This window comes from Salmo salar, chromosome 13 (assembly GCF_965601325.2).
Source record: "Salmo salar chromosome 13, fSalSal1, whole genome shotgun sequence".
Taxonomy (NCBI): domain Eukaryota; kingdom Metazoa; phylum Chordata; class Actinopteri; order Salmoniformes; family Salmonidae; genus Salmo; species Salmo salar.
The window spans coordinates 32,923,848-32,940,748 of record NC_138303.1 but is presented as its reverse complement, the minus strand read 5'-3'; positions in this window follow the sequence as shown (position 1 = coordinate 32,940,748).

Below are 16,901 nucleotides of genomic sequence, written 5' to 3'. Positions count from 1 at the left end.
TTCTGTTATACTCACAGACACCATTCAAACAGTTTTAGAAACTTTAGGGTGTTTTCTATCCAAAGCCAATAATTATATGCATATTCTAGTTACTGGGCAGGAGTAGTAACCAGATTAAATCGGGTACGTTTTTTATCCGGCCGTGTCAATACTGCCCCCTAGCCCTAACAGGTTAATTCAACCCTGCCAAATGTATGTTCTCCTAGCCATGTGTGAAAACGAAGAAATGTCAGGGAGTCTTTTGTGCCACTGCTAGCAGCGTGTCTAATGTACCCCTAAGAGCTCCTTAAGAGGTGTCTAAATGTGACTGAAGTTCTCACTACTATAGACTGTAGAAAGTGCATTAAGGTTTCTTCACCGCCTGTTAACCACAACCCAATCACAGCAAATTGCTAAGAGCTGAGTTCAAGCGCACATGCCTGTGGGGCTCAGTTTTTCAAAACGCTTAATCTGGATCAGAATGATACGGATTCTGTAATCCTCTTTTTTGAAATCCATGATCAGATCGATAAGGCAGTTTTTTTTCCTTCAGAAAATAACCGGATAGCAGCATTCTGGTCCAGATACCTCAATATCAAAATCATAGAATCCAGATTTTCAGTGCTTTGAACAGGTCTACTCCTTGCCATCTACGGGACAGGTCATGGATTCTTCTACACTGTCATAGGGAAATAGAAATGAGTAAACTACATGAATAAAGGTATCTTGATTAAAAATAATAGAGCCTACATATCACTTATGAGTAATTACATTAATTTATTTGACACATTTATTTGACACTCTCTAACTAAGGCAGGTAGCCTAGTGGTTAGAGCATTGGGCCAGTATCCAAAAGGTTGCTGGATCGAATCCCTGAGCTGACAAGGTAGACATCTGTCGTTCTGAACAAGGCAGTTAACCCACTGTTCCCCGGTAGGCTGTCATTGAAAATAAGAATTGTTCTTAACTGACTTGCCTAGTTAGATGAATGTTAAAATAAAAACTGACCTATACTGCAGTCAATTTAACATAATTAAACTTTGGATCATTCTTATGTAGATCAAAAGTTCAGAAAAACTGGGCCCAGGGGTATTTATAATTTGATTTTTAGCCTTTAGCTCCATACAGTCAAAGTTTCTATAGAATAGTAAACTCCACTGGTATCACTACAGTTAGAATTCTACATACTCAGGTTTTTGATGAATAATTTAATAGATTACAATCTAGTCAATCGAATAAGATGACCAATATGGTTTATGTGGTCTAATCCAATTTGGTTTATGTGGTCTAATCCAATTTGGTTTATGTGGTCTAATCCAATTTGGTTTATTTGGCCCAATGCATCCAATGTTTTTTTAAATGATGTACCTTTATTGTTGTCCAATGTTAATTAATAGTGTTCTGCACCAGCTGGTGAAAATAGCAGTCCAGTTATGTAAGATGTTGCTATTTTACAAGCCTAAGTGCACCTTACTTTTACTCCAATAGAATGCCTGTTCGTCTTTTCGATCATTGTGTTGTTTTCAAATGGAAACCGCAGACCGTTCAAAGTTGGCTTACTGTTGCAGAGCCACGTTGTTTCAAGCTGAACAAGAACAAATCCTTACATTCCACTGTTTGAAAAGTGCTAAAGGGAAAGGTAAAACTCTTGCAGCACTAAACCGACACGTTGTCAATCTTTCTTTTTTTTTTACTCATTACGTCACCTGTTTTTTGTCTACCCTTGGGAACCACAAAATAGTTTCGAAATGATTCAGGGTGTTATGTCAGCCACTCAAGGATGTTACTCATCCCGTGAAGGTTTTTATAAAAATACACATTATTCTCTGCAATGTGCCCTCAAAAAACACATTTCCTCCTTCTAAGCTGCAAAACTGGTGCCAGCAAGCATCTTCTGTCCGTGTTTTGTCAAGCATGCTTGCGATGGGTTGTTGAGGCTTACTCCCATTCTAACCTGTTCACACAACTGTAGGAAGTGCCTGTCAACAATTTGATCCTGATGTGACATGTTATCAAATAGTAAACATTCCATCTGAGGCGCTCTCTCAGAGCAGACACTGAGCCCCAGTAAGCTCTCTCTCGGAGAGATCAGGGGAGTTTGATCAGGGGAGATTGGCACGCCCTCGTCTGGAGGCAATTGAAAGAAAATAATAAGATGAAGTGCTCAAGAACTAGGGCCACTGCTCATTCTTTACACCACCACCCCCAACACAAACATACACACACACTCACACACATTGATGCGCTTAAGAGGAAGCTCTCAATATGCTCCTTGATCTCGCGGCTTACATAATATAATTAAGCAGTTCAAGCTGGCTTATTTGACGCAAGCAGAAAATGCTGCAATGCTGAGGGGTGGTTGTGATGGAGGGGGGGGGGGGAATCCCCTCAGCAGCCCCCATACAGTATATGGCAAACCTCTAGTGGCTGCCTGCTTGCCTGAGTCTCGTTGTCTGCCAGCGGGAATCAGTTGGTTCCACTGCTCTCTCTGTGTTTTCTTGGCCAGAAGCACAGCCTCCTTAAGGCTGCTACAAAGACACTCTGGAGAGGAGGCCTCACAGATACGATTCAGGACAGCCGGATGTGTGATGACGATGAACAGGAGGAATTAGAGATGATACAGAAACCATGGGATCCATTCCATTTGATTATCGCAACCGTTTGAATAATTTAAAAAGGCAATGGAAAAAAGAGGGGGGTATTATGGATGGGGAGGTAAGGAAAAATATAACTGTACAAATCAAGCACTGAGGGGTTAATTTTAAAGATGGCATCATGCATTATTCATGATTAATCATTTCTGGCAATGATTGCGTGAAAACAAATTGCACACTGTGTAGGAAATTGACAAATACATACACGTACACATTATGGTGAATAAACTCAGTGAGATGTTAGTCTCTTTTTAAGCTGGCATAATTGGCAGTATTCAACAAGTTGTCAAACCGTATTTGATTTGAGCTCAAGTGAGGATACAGAGAAGGAGTTACATTTTGGCATAGCAGCTTATAGCAGGATGATGACTGTGCTGACCAGGACTGAGGTGCTGCTCTCTCCCTAGTTATGTGTATTATAATCATTTTTAAGTTTACAATTTAAAAAAGACTGAACTGGATTCTTCTTTAGATATTTGATATGAGAGTTTGGTGAGGTCTAGATGAAATATACATATTGTATATAAGCCTTAGTCAGAAACGTGATAGAGTGGAAATTTCTCCCCGACAGGGACGGGAACTCACAACCCGCCGCACCATAACACAACACACTCAAGAAGCACCATAAATACCACTAACCCAGGAAAGCAAAGGCATTTCTGAATCCGGGTTGCGGTACTTCTTGGTCTCAGATGCACTTACTCAGTATGGAAATAGTTGGCAAAGATGAAAAAATACTATTCTTGTCCTGACAGGTAGTTTGCTTCTGACAATTTACTATTGAAATCAAAATGCAGGCCTATCCCAAATGTCTTCTGTGGAGCACTCGTTTACATTTAATGACCTGAGGCTCTAAAATGGCGGTGTGACCTCACACAGTCAGCACTACTCATACACACACATATTTCACATTAACACATACATTTCACAAATGCCTCACCAACCAAGATGTAATCTGTTTCTAGACAACAAAAATTTTAACAAAAAAAAACTTCTGAATATATTTCAATTCCCCAAATTCACCACTCAAGCGTCTTAATGAGTCTCGACACAGGCTATAAAAAGCATTGCTATGGCAACAGTTTAGGAATTCTGAAATATATGGCTTTCAAATGTACAGGTTGCCAATTGTTCCTTGACTTCACGAGTCACTCCATGCCCCTAAGAGGACGCCTTTTTAGCCTGTGCTGACGGATATACGGATATGTGACGTTAGTAAACTGCAATTAAACTCAGTCTGTCCAAATCTGTCAGGTTTTTAGATATCTTCCGTCTCATCAGAATAATGTGTTAAAAAGAAGCGGGTGGGACAGGGAGGTGGAGAGCGCACCCTGGAGGAGAGGATTGAAACCTATTTACGGCCTTCTGGAATTAACAGAGGGTGAACTAGAGGCATCAAATTGTGAGAAAATGCCTGTCACATGCAAGACAAAAAGAAGTAGCTCTGCTCTCATGCAACTGTGGAAGCAAAAACAAGCCCACTACCCATACAATAAGGTACAGTAAAGTAAAGACATACTTCGGAAGGCAATTCTTCTGCTCCTGAAACAACAAAGGCCTTTGGTTATGTTCTGTCCTGATGTACAGTTTACGTTATATACCTTTGGGATTTTCAGAAGAGAGCATGACATTTCATGGCCAGCGTAACCAGTATATTATGACAAACATGGAATGCCAACACTAGTGTATTGTATGCTCTTATTTTGTGCTTTAATCAATGTGCACGTGGTGTTTTCTTGCTTAAGTGACTAGATATTAATGTTGTGCGTTTCATGTAGACCCTAAAGTATTCATACATTTAACGGTCTTGATCTTCGACCACACCATTTCAACTAGGAGAAGAGGAATCATTTAGCCGATACATCAGTGTGAAAATTACACAGTTGCGATATAACGGCTATCCAGATTGACAATGACATTGGGGTTAACACCCCTACTTTCTTGATCACTGTCAATCAGACATGCCTCATGGTCACTCGGGAATACAGCATTTAGGCCTGCATAAGGATATTAAATTACATTAATCACGAGGGCTCAGCGTGTTGGAATTAGTTTTGTTTTATGGCGCTCTGCTTTTAAGTTAAAGATGTCGAGGATTGTTCCGTCAGAAATACAATTCGTCGCGGGGCCCTGGACACCGGGTTCATAATTAAGTCCCCACCAGAGTGCCGCTGGTCACGGGCGTGCTCACAGAGCCCAGCTCATTCCTCATTCATGGAAAAGGCCTGCTTCCTCCCAAGTCATATGGCTCCCGTCTAAAAATAATTGGGAGGTCATTTGCCATGCTTATTATGATCAATATCACCTACTCCCTCTCACTCTCACTCTCTCCCCTGCGGCTTGACTTTGCGCTATACCACAGCGAGAGCTACACATACAGTGGGGGATCTAATGTGGGGTGACAATTTCATCATAACGCTTTCATCTCAGGTGTCTGAATGAAAGGCACAGGTCTAACATTGCTTAAATAAATAATGCCTGAAAAAATACGCAACCAGGAGTGTATTGTCAGAAGTTTGTAATAATATGAGTAAACACTTTATGCTTTCTTTAAAAAATGACTTTCTCTGTAGCAAGATCTCCATCTAATTTGTGACAGATTTTCACGTAAATGTTTTTCATTTGGTTCATGAAAACTTATGTGCAAGCGCACAGCTTTTTATCCGCAACAACGTCAGTCTGGTGGAAATACACTTTCTCCACCAGAAGAGTGTTTCCACCAGACTGACTTTGTTGCAGATAAAAAGCTGTGAGTTTGGGCTTAAGTTTTCATGTACCAAATAAAAAACGTTTATTTTTAATGTTTCTATTGCATTTTCCACTCTACAGATAATAAATAAATGAATCTTTATTTTGACAGGGGGTCAATGCTGAGACCAAGGTCTCTTTTCCAGATGAGCCCTGTATAGCAGCACAATACACATTCAAATCAATAAACACATTAAACCACACGTTCATTTACATATTAAAACATGTTATTATACACAACAATGCACAAAAAGCAAAACACAATCATAAAAAGCAGACACATTCTTCAGTAAAAAAAGTCCCCTAAAAACCGTTTGAAATGCCCTAGATTCCTCCCTCTCATTTTAAAGTGCATTGTAGATCATTCCACATGTAAGGTACAAAAAAACTAAAAGCAGATCTACCCAACTCAGTGGAGATCGAAGGGCTCTCCAGAGTTAGCCATCCTTGAGCCTGGGTCCGGTAGCCTGTACATCTACAGTATAGGTTAACAATGAGGTAAAGTGTGGCGGAAGTTTATGCAAGAAAACTTTATAGACAAAAAGAGCACAATGCATCGATCTACGAGACTTTAAGGAGGGCCAGCGACATTCTAATACAAAATGCAATGATGTGTACTGAACCTATCGCCCGTAATAAAACGCAACGCGCTGTGATAAACTGTGTCCAATGGCTTCAATACAGGGAAGCTGCATTCATATAGACAATATCACCATAGTTAATAACCAGAATGAATGTTGACTGAATTATTAGGTTTCTGCTATTTAATGAAAGACAGGACCTGTTCCTATAGAAGAAGCCTATTAATTCTTAATTTCAAGTCATCAATATACTTTTTGAAAGATAGCTTTTCCTCAATCCAGATGCCCAGATATTTATATGCGGGGACACGATCAATGAGGGAACCATCCAAAGTACCTATGCATGGAAAATAATATATGCTTGGTTTTTCCTGCATTATGTGTCAATTTCAGTTCAACAAAGGCTTTCTGCAGGGCAATAAAGGCAGATTGAAGCTCTGACAGAGCCGGGTTATCTGTGGGGGAAATAGCACACACCACAGTGTCATCTGCATATAGGTGAACGTTTACCTTTTTCTTTTTTTTTTACAGATAAACCAATATTGTTCATGTAAACAGTGAAAAGAAATGGACCAAGAATCGATCCCCGTGGGACACCCTTCGTTATATCCAGAAAACCTGATTTAACACCATCAGTAAATACACACTGTGTTCTGTACTTAATCATTTCCAAAACAGCGACATGCAGCCTGGTCCAAGCCAATTGATGAAAGCTTCTGAAAAAGTAATGAGTGATACACAATGTCGAAGACTTTAGACAGGTCAATAAAAAGGTCCGCACAATGTTTATCAAACAATTAAGAACATCATTAAAAACCAAATAAGTAGCAGAGATGGTGCTATCACCTGGTCTGAAACCTGACTGGTGTGCATACATGTCGTAGTTAAAAAGGATCTAAATTGAGTATTTACCAAGAATTCATTTTTGCTAGGCAAGAGAGTTTGGAAATGGGGAGATAATTATTTAGGTCACACGGGTCACCACCTTTCCAAAGGGGGAGTATACAGTATGGGTCGACTTCCAGACCCTGGGATGGTACCAGAAATAATTGGCATGTGTTAAAGATTCTCCAGTCAGAGGATCAGAAAGCTGAAGCAACAAAGGATCAATCAAATCAGCCCCAGTGGATTTGCAAGGCGTCTAGCACATCACAAGTAGAAAGTTGTTGAAATGAAAACTAAAATTCAGTAAAAATTGACAGAACTTTCATCGAGCCAACTAGAGAGGGGCAGGCAGTTGACTGGCTGACCAGGGTCAGTTAAACCACAATTTCTTTCATATAAAAAGCCTGCGAGATAAAATGCTGACTAAAAGCATCACCTATCTATTTTTTTCTCAGTAATAATCCCAGAGTTTTACACAACTTGCTTAGGCAGGAAAGGAGAGGAATTCCCATGCTTCAGTGCCTTAACTGTTTTCCAACATTTTGACCGATCAGCAGCAGAGTCTGAGATAGAACTTAGAAAGTAGCTAGATATAGCTTTGTTGACTGAGGAAGGGCATCTATTCTCAATTGCCTGAAAAAATGCTAATCAGCTACAGAGTCAGTTTGTCTAGCCTTAATCCAGGCCTGATTTCTCATCATAAAAAGATGTGAAAGTTCTGTAGAGAATCAAGGATTTGTTCTATTTTTTACTCTAGGGCATTTAAAGGGAGCAATTCTCGAGCTAATTCAGGGTCAGGCATGTAACTGATAGAGGAGAAGTCAGGGTGATACATATCATGAAGAAAAGCTTGTTAAACGAGTATCAGGGTTAATTTGTTTGGCATCTCTAATACATGCAAAAGGACAGTGATCAGAGACCATTAGTAAAGACACCTAACTGTTGTGATAAATGGAAAACTTGCACAATCTGGTTTTCTCGCATGCTCTCTAGACAAAAATGGCCAGGGTAGGTTATATGATGAGATGGATAAGAGCAAGATCATTTGTATTTGTTAATTGGCAGCTAAGCACCGATCATCATGTCACTAGCATACAAAATAAGATCCTTTATATTTATTGGAAAGATGCATCAAGCTCATCATGTGTACTTTCACCACACTGTAGCCAAAATTGTGCATGCTTTTCCAAGTCGCAGTGGGAAGACCACAGAACAATGCGTTGCGTGACTGCAAATTTACCTCGACAAAATGGTTATTCTATCAACAATTGTAAAATAAATCGTAAATTAATTTTACAGACACAAAATATCCCACCATGTTTAACGAACAAATTGTCTGTCAACATTTATAAAATTGTACCGACGCTTCCTGTTTCCATCACACTTGCTGTGATTTTTTTAATACGCCATGACTTTACTCACATGCCAACTGTGGTAACACTTAGACTGCTCCTCATTGCAGTCTATTTACATGTGTAATTACACTGTAACAAGTACTGTAGTTATTTGTAATAACTCATAGCTACACGGTCATAACAGCATGTAACTGGTGGTAATTGCAGTCTGTAATTACAGAGGTGTAACAACAACATGCCCTGAGAACAAGGTTCAGGGAAGATAATACCATTGAGCACAGTTATTGTTAAATAGCTTGCTAGTTAGCTAGCGAGTAGCGATCATAGCATATTTGCCAGCAGTAGCTAGATGGATAATCAAGGTTAGAAAACTAGCTAGCTAGCGTGCTAGCTAATCCCCCAAAAAATCTAGATTGCATGGAAAATCTATTCTGTAGATGGTAACTAGCTAGCTAGCCTAGTTGGTAGGCCTAGCAAACATGCCAGTTTACGTTTGCTATCTACAGTTAGCTAGCCAACACTAGGCTAGCTACCTAGCAAATACTAGCTAACTACCTATGCTAGATCATCCAGCAGATGCTAGATCGTCCACCTATGCTAGATTGTCCAAAAAAGCTAAATAAATTGCATAGAAAACTTACTTTCTTTCTCCTGTTTTGACGTTTTTGACCTACAACACTTTGTTTCTTTCGTGGCAATCTGTCATGTCTGGATTTTGCCCACTGACCTTCTTCTCGACACCATTCTTTGCGCACTGTTACATGACGTCACTGTCAACACGTGGGCATGTTCGAGGTCATCATTATTTTGAGCGTGTTGTGCAGATAGGTAGATCTTGAAATTATGTCTTTATTTCTGGGATAAATAATTGCACCAATGCATCCCATCCTAAAGTGAGAATGTCCCTCAACAGTGAAACCCTTGGAACGTCACATGATGGAATAAGAGTTTGTCCATGACTATTTTAATTAAGTTCATATGTGACTTGTTTCAGGAAAGTGCATATGTGTCGCATGTCACTATTTCACAGGAGAGGCATTTGAATGTAAACAAAATGTTTTTTGCAGAAATGCCTTCTGGAACATGTGAACTTTCATGTGCCTTAATAACAATCTTGTATCCTATCTGTAAACACGAATAAACTTGTTGAATTATGAGCCTAGTTGGTTTAGCCACAGAAAAATACAGGAAGCTTAACGCTAGCCATAATTGGCTGAGATAATGGATGGGCTGGACATGCCAAGAGATGAGTTTGGATTGGTCTGCCATGTAGCATGCTTCTGTCTATAACATGCGATTATCACTGTGTAAATATTGTGCGATTGTGCGATAAATCTCCTGGTGTATCCCCTGTCACAGGAGGAGACGGCGGCTATGGAAACACATGTCTCCGAATCCCTGGGGCAGGGGTACATTCGGCCCTCCACTTCACCTGCCTCCTCAAATTTATTTTTTGTGAAGAAGAAGGATGGAGGTCTGCGCCCGTGTTTTGACTAACGAGGTATCAACCAGATCACTGTTAGGTACAGTTTCCCGCTACCTCTCATAACCAGTGCGATTGAGTCAATGCACAGGGCGCGCTTCTTCACCAAATTGGATCTCAGGAGTGCTTACAACCTGGTGCGTATCCGGGAGGGAGACGAGTGGAAGACGGCTTTCAGTACCACCTCAGGGCACTATGAGTACCTCGTCATGCCGTACGGGTTGATGAATGCTCCATCAGTCTTCCAGGCCTTTGTTGATGAGATTTTCAGGGACCTGCACAGGCAGGGTGTAGTGGTGTATACTGATGACATCCTGATATACTCCGCTACACGCGCTGAGCATGTGTCCCTGGTGCACAGGGTGCTTGGTCGACTGTTGGAGCATGACCTGTACGTCAAGGCTGAGAAATGTCTGTTCTTCCAACAGTCCGTCTCCTTCCTAGGGTACCGCATTTCCACTTCAGGGGTGGAGATGGAGAGTGACCGCATTTCAGCCATGCGTAATTGGCCGACTCCCACCACAGTAAAGGAAGTGCAGCGGTTTCTAGGGTTTTCCAACTATTACCGGAGGTTTATTCGGGGCTTTGGTCAGGTAGCGGCTCCCATTACCTCACTGCTGAAGGGCTCTGTTTGCCTCGGCTCCCGTACTGGCTCATCTGGATCCCTCTTTGGCGTTCATAGTGGAGGTGGACGCATCCGAGGCTGGGATAGGAGCCGTGCTCTCTCAGTGCTCGGGTACGCCACCAAAGCTCCGCCCCTGTGCCTTCTTTTCGAAGAAGCTCAGCCCTGCGGAGCGAAACTATGACGTAAGGGACCGGGAGCTGTTGGCTGTCGTCAAGGCCTTGAAGGCGTGGAGACATTGGCTTGAGGGGGCTAAACACCCTTTTCTCATCTGGACTGACCACCGCAATCTGGAATACATCCGGGCGGCGAGGAGACTGAACCCTTGCCAGGCAAGGTGGGCCATGTTTTTTACCCAATTTGTTTTCACCCTATCCTACAGACCAGGTTCCCAGAACGCGAAGGCAGACGCACTGTCCCGGATGTATGACGCAGAGGAGCGGCCATGGATCACACCCCCATACTCCCGGCCTCTTGCCTGGTGGTACCGGTAGCGGGCGTTACGTACAGAGCCCACTCCCCTCCAATGTCCAGCTGGGCATCTGTACATTCCGTCTGCTGTCCGTGACCGTTTGATCTATTGGGCCCACACGTCACCCTCCTCTGGTCATCCGGTCATCGGTCGGACAGTGCTCTGTCTTAGTGGGAAGTACTGGTGGTCCACTTTGGCTAAGGACGGGAGGGTTTATGTTTCCTCCTGCTCGGTGTGTTCCCAGTGCAAGGCCCCTAGGCACCTGCCCAGAGGGAAGTTACGAACCTTACCCGTTCCACAACGACCGTGGTCGCACCTGTCGGTGGATTTCCTAACGGATCTTCCTCCCTCACAGGGTAACACCGCGACCCTGGTCGTTGTGGATCGGTTTCCTAAGTCCTGCCGTCTTCTCCCTTTGCCCGGTCTCCCTACGGTCCTACAGACTGCGGAGGCCCTGTTTACATACGTCTTCCGGCACTACGGGGTGCCTAAGGACATAGTATCTGATTGAGGTCCCCAGTTCACATCAAGGGTCTGGAGGGCGTTCATGGAACGTCTGGGGGTCTCGCTCAGCCTTACCTCAGGTTTTCACCCCGAGAGTAACGGGCAGGGGGAGAGAGTGAACCAGGATGTGGGTAGGTTTCTGTGGTCTTATTGCCAGGACCGGCCGGGGGAGTGGGCGGCATTCGTGCCCTGGGCAGAGATGGCCCAGAACTCGCTCCACCACTCCTCCACTAACCTCTCTCCCTTCCAGTGCGTACTGGGGTACCAGCTGGTTCTGGCGCCTTGACATCAGAGCCAGATCGAGGCTCCTGCGGTGGACGACTGGTTTAGGCACGCTGAGGAGACGTTGGACGCCGCTCATGTGCACCTTCAGCGGGCCGTGAGGCACCAGAAAACCAGCGCAGATCGCCACCGCAGTGAGGCCAGACCGGGTCTGGCTCTCGACCCGAAACCTACTCCTCCGCCTGCCCTGCCGGAAGCTGGGCCCGCGGTTTGTGGGGCCATTCAAAGTCCTGAGGAGACTGAACGAGGTTTGTTACAGGTTACAGCTTCCCCATGATTACCGTTCCATGTGTCTCTCCTCAGGCCGGTGGTGGCTGGTCCACTCCAGTAGTCTGAGGTGCGGGAGGTTCCTCCGCACCCCTCTGGACATCGAGGGGGCCCCAGGCGTATGCAGTACGATCCATACTGGATTTGAGGCGTCGGGCGAGGGGTCTTCAGTACCTCATGGAGTGGGAGGGGTACGGTCCGGAGGAGAGATGCTGGGTGCCGGTGGAGGACGTGTTAGACCCGTCGATGCTGCGGGAGTTCCACCATCTCCATCCGGATCGCCCTGCGCCTCACCCTCCGGGTCGTCCCCAAGGCCGGTGTCGGCGCGCTACTGGAGCCACGCGTCAAGGGGGGGGTACTGTCACGACTTCCGCCGAAGTCGGTCCCTCTCCTTGTTCGGGTGGCGTTCGGCGGTCGACGTCACCGGTCTTCTAGCCATCACCGATCCACCTTTCATTTTACATTTGTTTTGTCTTTGTTTTCTACACACCTGGTTTCATTCCCCAATTACATGTTCATGTATTTAACCCTCTGTTTCCCCCATGTTTTTGTGCGTGATTGTTTCTATGTTCATTCGGTACGTTATGGCTGGTTTTCGACGGGTGCTGTTTTCACCCGTGTGTAATTGTTTACCGTTTATTGTTGGTCAAGTGTATTGTTACCTTGTGCCTTTATTTTGAGTAAAGTACGTTGGTCACTCATTCTGCTCTCCTGCGCCTGACTTCATGCACCAGCTACATCCACCTTCTGACAAAATAATCCTTTCTACAAATGGAAAATTGAAAATTGAAAGATATCATGAAGAACTGCAAAAGTGTTGCTACTGCTCTCTACTTTCTGGCGGAAGATCGTGCCATACTGACTCTCCCTGACTCTGAAAATGAATCAGATGATGATTTATATTTAAAAAAAAAAAAAAAATCATTGAACCAGACATGAGTCTTCTGATAATAGTGATGGGGAAGGAACAGCAACCAACAACAGTGTGGTTGTCACGGAAGAAAAGTTTTGAAATCAGTGGAATGCCCGGTGGAAGTAGAGTATGACAGCAAAGGAAATGGAGAAAGTTCTGGCGTTTGATTGTAAATATACGGAGGGAGTCGAAAAGAGATCACAGAAGGCTGTTGTATAAAACTCCTGTCTCCGGATTACATTTTCTAACTAAGGGCAACCATGGTATCCGTGACAGAGAGGGAGAAGTGTTCATCCATGTATACAGGTAAGAGTCTAGCTAGCTACATGTGCATGTGACAAATAGACTTTGATATAGTGTGTGTTTACCAGAGACAGTAATGTGAAGAACAACATGACCTGCTCTAAAGTCAGATTAGGATGTAGGCCAAGGACTAGATAAGTGCTTTTTTGCTACTACTTTCATCACTGTTAGTCTTGAAATCTTTGGTTGTTCACTACATTTAAATATTTTAGCTGACAGTCTTATCCAGAGCGACTTACTGGAGCAATTAGGGTTAACTGCCTTGCTCAAGGGCACATCGGCAGATTTTTCACCAAGTCGGCTCAGGTTACTGGCCCAACACTCTTAACCACTAGACTACCTGCCACCCTACACCCTACACTCTGTTTAGCACATGGCCTCACATGTGAATCCTTAAAGAGATGGGTGGGGCTAAAGCTAAAGAAGGTGTGAATAATGCTGAACGATGTTGAGTGGGTGTAGAAAAGCTCTCCAGTAGGTGTACCAAACAATTCAAGGGCCATTTTCTCAAAAGTGGTGTTTTAAGTTTATCAACGTTTAAAGCAAAATAACTTTCCCATTATTTCTCAACCGTGTATGATATGCCATTTTCTAGCTCTGAGTCTCTACTTTTTGCGAATGTAAAAAACACAATTTCACATTTTGCTACATAGGACCAAATCGAGCAGGTCGGTCACATACAGTGCATTCGGAAAGCATTCAGACCCCTTGACTTTTTCCATGTTTTGTTTGTCACAACCTGATCTGTTACACCTGTCCTTGTTACTGTCTCCACCCCCTCCAGGTGTTGCTTATTTTCCCCAATGTATTTATCCCTGTGTTTCCTGTCTCTGTGCCAGTTCGTCTTGTATGTTTGTCAAGTCAACATGTTTTTTTCCAGTACTCCTTTTTCTATTCTCATTTGCTAGTCTTCCTGGTTTTGACCCTTGCCTGTTTTCTGGACTCCATTCCTGCCTGCCTGACTATTCTACTTGCCCTGACCTCGAGCCTGCCTGCCCTTCGGAACCTACTGGACTTTTTGCCTGTACATGACCATTCTCTTGCCTACCCCTTTTTGGATTAATAAACATCTAAATCTCCAACCATCTGCCTCTTGTGTCTACATCTGGGTCTGGCCTTGTGCCCTTATATTGTTACATTACAGCCTTATTCTAAAATGGATTTTAAAGCATTTAAAAAAATCCTCATCAATCTTCAAAATATCACATTTACATAAGTATTCAGACCCTTTACTCAGCACTTTGTTGAAGCACCTTTGGCAAAGATTACAGCCTCGAGTCCTCTTGGGAATGATGCTACAAGGTTGGCATACCTGTATTAGTGGAGTACTGCAGAGTTGGTTGTCCTTTTGGAAGGTTCTCCCATCTCCACATAGGAACTCTTGAGCTCTGTCAGGATGACCATCAGGTTCTTGGTCACCTCTCTGACAGCTCTAGGAAGAGTCTTGGTGGTTGCAAACTTCTTCCATTTATGAATGATGGAGGCCACTGTGTTCTTGGGGATTTGGTCGTAGGTTCTGGCCTTTCTAGGGAGTTTTTCCTAGCCACCGTGCTTCTACACCTGCATTGCTTGCTGTTTGGGGTTTTAGGCTGGGTTTCTGTACAGCAATTTGAGATATCAGCTGATGTAAGATGGGCTATATAAATAAATTTGATTTGATTTGAGGTGGCCGGTTTTCAATTGGCTAATTTATAGAAGTCTAAATATCTGTGAGTATGGTTCATAGGGCTCTATGCATGCAGCATGGCTTTGCACTGTAACATTGTTGCACTTTCTGATCATTAAATTACCAATACAATGAACAGTATAAGCAGATCAATTCCATTTTAATTCCAGTCAAATTCCAATTACAACATTTGTGACAAGCATGGTAACAAGCATTCGTTGTAACGCCCCTGTAATTACAGACTGCAATTACCACCAGTTAAATTTTGTGATTACAGTATAACTATGAATTATTACAATTAATTACAATACTTGTTACAGTGTAATTACATATGTAATTACACTGTAATAAGGATCCCTTAAAATGAAGTGTTATCGTGGTTGGACTTAGTTTGTGTGCAGGTGGTGTTCTTGACAATTAACATGTTTACAAGGAGACCCGTACAGAGATAATAATCCCAGATGATGTTTCTCAATGTGGCACAGCATGACGTCTGCCATTGTGTGATTATGGTTGTCGATGTACTAAATGACAGAAACCAACCATAATCTATGTCCAGGGTTAGTGTAGTCGTGAGCAGTGAGGGTTTACTTCTTGTACGCACTGACCACTGGCCTAACAACACCTGTGCCAATATCTCCTCCAAACACTGGCTTCTCGGGCATTATCACTTTTATACAACAGGTTACCAACATATTCAAATTATGATTTATATTTGTATTTGTATTTATTAAGGAACACCCTGGGGTCCAGCAACTATAAGACAGTTAAACAGTTTAAAATATTACATGACATTACATTTCATAACACTTTTCCCAATACATTTAGTGTGTTCCCTCAGGCCACTACTCCACTATCACATACTTACAAAGAACATCCATGTGTACATGTGTGTAGAATACGTGACTTATCATGTGTATGTGTGTCTGTGCCTGTGTGTGTCTCTTCACAGTCCCCGCTTTTCCATAAGGTGCATTTTCATTCGTTTTTTAAATCCGATTGTATTGCTTGCATCAGTTACCTGATGTGGAATAGAGTTTCATGTAGCCATGGCTCTATATAGTACTGTGTGCCTCCCATAGTCTGTTCTTGACTTTGGGATTGTGAAGAGACCTTTGGTGGTATGTCTTGTGGGGTATGCATGGGTGTCCAAGCTGTGTGCTAGTAGTTTAAACAGACACCTCGGTGCCTTCAGCATGTCAACACTTCTTACAAAAACAAGTAATGATGAAGTCAGTCTCTCCTCCACTTTGAGCCATGAGAGACTTACTGTACATGCATATTATTAATGTTTCCTCTTCATGTACATTTAAGGGCCAGCCGTGCTGCCGTGTTCTGAGCCAATTGTAATTTTCCAAGGTCCCTCTTTGTGGCACCTGACCACACAACTGAACAGTAGTCCAGGTGCGACAAAACTAGGGCCAGTAGGACCCTTCCTTGTTGTTAAAAAGCTAGAGCAACGCTTTATTATGGACAAACTTCTCCCCATCTTAGCTATTGTTGTATGAATATGTGTTGACCATGACAGTGTACAATCCAGAGTTACTCCAAGCAGTTTAGTCATCTCAACTTGCTCAATTTCCACATTATTTATTACAAGATTTAGTTGAAGTTTAGGGTTTAGTGAATGATTTGTCCCAAATACAATGATCTTAGTTGTTGAAATATTTAGGACTCATTTATTCTTTGCCACCCGTTCTGAAACTAACTGCAGCTCTTTGTTAAGTGTATAGTGTTGAGTCATCCCCATACATAGCCACACTGGATTTACTCAAGTCATTAGTAAAGACAGAAAAAATTAAGGGGCCTAGACAGCTGCATTGGGGAATTCCTGATTCTACCTGGATTATGTTGGAGAGAATTCCATTAAAGAACACCTTTTGTGTTCTGTTAAACAGGTAACTGTTTATCCACAATATAGCAGGAGGTGTAAAGCCATAACACATACGTTTTTCCAGCAGCAGACTATGATCGATAATGTCAAAGGCCGCACTGAAGTCAAACAAAACAGCTCCCACAGTCTTTTTATCATCAGTTTTAGCCAATCATCAGTCATTTCTGTAAGTGCTGAGCTTGTTGAATGTCCTTACCTATAAGCATGCTGAAAGTCCTTTGTCAATTTGTTTACAGTAAAATGGTCAAACACAATTTTTTCTAAAGTTTACTAAGAGTTGGCAACAGGCTGAT